The following is a 3,587-nucleotide window of genomic DNA, read 5'->3' on the forward strand; positions in this document are numbered from 1 at the left end:
GTTCTCATTCTGATTCATAATGAGGCCCTGCATCTTACACTGGAACAGGATGAATCTGTGATCTGACCCGTTCACTCAGACAGGTGGGGAAGTAACAGTGCCCGAGACCTTAGCAGGGCCCCACCTTACTCCAGGACTTCGTGACCGAAGTACCATTCAGTCTGGAAAACTCAGCACGCAGATAGCGCCACCTGCCAAAATGAAAACAAAGGCCCAACCCACCAAAGTCTGTAGTTCTGGGAACATCGCTAAATGTACTTGCTTTTTGGTTTCAGTCGTTCTGCTTTCTGGCAAACTGTTCTTGTTAACTGAAGTGCGTCAGTGCAGAACATGGATTTTGTGCTTACGAGCTCACCCTGAGAAGGAAGCAGGGCTACCACACTGGAATCCTGAACATCCAGTGCAGGCGGCTAATAGACACCTTCTATTGCCTCAGACCCGTGTCGAAGCAGTCTTCTCTGTGAGCACTCACAAGTTCTACCTTTGACCTTTGCACCAAATGAAGCTTCTCTGACTAAGGTCAAAGGCTGTACTGCTCTGGCGTATTTACTGCTCAGACACAGGGTTAAGCCAATAGAAAGTCTTTATTAGCTGGTGGTGACCACACTGTCTGTTCCAGATCCCAGGCAGCACTGAGCCTTTCTCAAAGTGAGCTTTTAAGTACAAAATCCATGTTCTGGGTTGACATACTTCAGTTAACAAGAACAGTTAGCCAGAATCAGAACTACAGAAGCCAAAAAAAACAAGGTGAGTACATTTAGAGACTTTCCCAGGACTATGGACTTTGATGGATTAGGCCTTTGTTTTAGTTTTGGCAGGTGGTGCTTTCTGCATGCTGAGTTTTACAGCCTGAATGGTACTTCCATCGTGGAGTCAATTGCAGGGCCTACTAAGGTGTGTGGTCCTGTTACAAACTCATGACTGGTTGAAGTGATGAGAACAAGTGACAGCAGAGAGCTTGGCCCAAACAGGACACTGAAGTCACCTGGGGCCTAGAGAACATCCCAAAAGAGGAGGGATGCCGTGGGAACTGAAAGGTTGGAAAAGAGCACAGTATGGCTGCTGTCTTCTGTATGTGGACATGGCAGACATGAACTCTCAGCAGGGGTGACTGCATGGGGTCTGAAGAGAGAGGGGGGGAAGACTTGAAGGTAGGATGGAGGCTAGCTGGGAAAAAGAGGGTTAGCAGTAGTGGCTTGGGGATGAGAGAGGTTAGAGGGAGGTGAATGTAACCACAGTGCACTCTCTACAAGAATCAGAGCATCAAACTTTAAAAATTCCTGCTTGAGCCAGGCCTGTGACTCACACCTATAATCACAGCATGGAGGAAAGTGAGGCAGGGGGATTATGCGTTGAAGTCCAGACTCTCCAAACAAAACATCTTAACAAAACAATATTAACCACAAAGATCAAGGGAGACAAGGAGAGAATGGAAGAGAAGGAAAGAGACATCCTGCCTTATCTAGTACTGCCTTTTAAGAAAATTCACAGAATATATAACCATTATGAAAATATAAAAAATATTTTTGAAAGGATACTGACTCAATCAGCTTGACATTTTTATTTCTAGAAGTGTATGTATGTATGTATGTATTTTGAGATAGAGTCTTTCTGTGTAACCTTGGCTGTCCTGGAACTCACTCTGTAGCCCAAGAGACCTTGAGCTCACAGACACTGGCCTGTTTCTGCCTCCTGAGCACTGGGATTAAAGGGGTGAGCCACCACTGCCTAACCCTCAAAATTTATTTTTTATTTCATGTGTATGAATATTGGCTTTGTATGTATGTCTATGCACCACACGTGTGCCTGCGTGCCTACAGAGGCCAGAAGAGAGTGTTGGGTCCCCTGAAACTGGAGGACCAGATGGTTGTGAGCCACCGTGTAGGTTGAGAATTGAACCCAGGTCCTCTGGAAGAGCAGCCAGTGCTCTTAATCACTGAGCCATCTCTCCAGTCCCAATCAACTTTGATTTTTATCCTCCTCTGTTACTTTGTTGTTGGATTTATAATGCAGTCTGAAGGAACAAACTCAACATTATCTGTGTGTGTGTGTGTGTGTGTGTGCAAATGTGGCATTATGGATAGAACCCAGGGTCTAGCACATGCTGTGTAAGCACCCTACGATTGGGTTACTACTCAAGACTTCATGTTTTTGCCAGACACAGTGGTTCACACCTTTAATCTGAACACTTGGGAGTCAGAGGCAGGCGGATCTCTGTGGGTGGGAGGCCAGTCTGGTTTACAGAGTGAGTTCAAGGACTGCTAGGGCTACATAGTTAGATCTTATCTTAAAAAAAAAAATCACCTTCTTCTTTGTTGGTAAGTTGGTTGTTCTTATAGTCTTGTCTGGGAAGCAGCAATTAGATTCCTCAAATCTTAGCACTGAGGCAATCTCATTGATCATATTCTTGTTACTAAAAGCTTCCCTGGGAATTGGAACTATAAAATTTGGAATCACTTTACCTTCAAAAATGTATCTGGTAGCACTGGAGAGATAATTCATTGATTAAAGGTGTATATTGCTCTTGCAGAGGATCAGACTGTGATTCCCAGCACCCATATCGGGTGACTCACAACTACCTGTAACTCCAGCTCTAAAGAATCAGATGTCCCCTTTAGGGCTCAGAAGGTACTGCCCTCAACATGCATGCACACATAATAAAAATGAAATAATTCCTAAAACAGTTAGATGGGTAAGTAGATCAGTCAAGCCATGTCTTTGCTTCACCACACTAAGGCACTTAACTGATCCTGGTGTGATAGGTGAAAGATTACTCCATCTTATCTCAAGTGGAACCACCTTTGGTTTAGCCTAAAACTGATCCCATCTCCCTTTTCTATTCCAGCCATGAAAAGTCCCATGGGAAAATACCCAACCCTGTTCTAGAAACTCAGAGTCAAAACACCCCAGCTAACTGCATGTTTTTGGCTTCTGTTAAACTGCTTGCTTGCGTTACTCCCCACGGCAACTGCTAATTAGGATGTATTTTTTCTTAGATTTTTGCCTTAAAAGCTGCTCTGTGAGAAGTGCCTCTCTTCAGGCAGTCATTGGTGGCTAAATACAGACTCTTAATTCAGACTTTGGTCATGGTGAGTGATCTTCCAGTCTCTACCCTGCAACATTTGGAGGTCCCACTGAGATCCTGTCAAGATTGCCTCCACCAATCCCCAGGTCTCAGCAACAGCCAGATGCAGACCATGTTGGTGTGGACAACTTCCTCCTGAGAAGTGTGCAACCTGAGGTGTTCTGGGGCTCCAGGAGAGAACTTCTTTTGGCATTTGCAGCAGCGCAGGCCCCTCTGACACCACTGTCTCTAAATTTCCTTCAGTGAGAGTCACTTTAACCAGTAAGTCTGGTTAAAGTGCTTTCTGTTTGGACAGATGTTTGGACAGTCAGACAGGGCCACTAACCCAGGGTCTGGGATCACTGTGAGATGTCCCCAGACTCCCCCACCACCTATGACAGTGTGTGGGTGGACACCCTTAATTTGTCTCCTTATTGCCATTGTTTGTTCTTGTTTTGTTTGTCTCTGCCTCTTCTGGTTGGTCTGTTATTTGTCATTGTGAATTGAGATCTGGAAAATCAAA

At 44.9% G+C, this 3,587-nt stretch overlaps 1 long non-coding RNA gene across 1 annotated transcript; it reads left to right on the forward strand.

Annotated features, from left to right (window-relative positions):
• The first annotated feature begins 558 nt into the window (after nucleotides 1–558).
• LOC132646732 (uncharacterized) lies at nucleotides 559–3,587 on the forward strand. The gene is made up of 2 exons (XR_009584983.1): nucleotides 559–747; nucleotides 2,997–3,587. It is a non-coding gene; the product is annotated as an uncharacterized LOC132646732 (long non-coding RNA).

Source organism: Meriones unguiculatus, chromosome 12 (genome assembly GCF_030254825.1).
Source record: "Meriones unguiculatus strain TT.TT164.6M chromosome 12, Bangor_MerUng_6.1, whole genome shotgun sequence".
In the NCBI taxonomy this organism is placed as follows: domain Eukaryota; kingdom Metazoa; phylum Chordata; class Mammalia; order Rodentia; family Muridae; genus Meriones; species Meriones unguiculatus.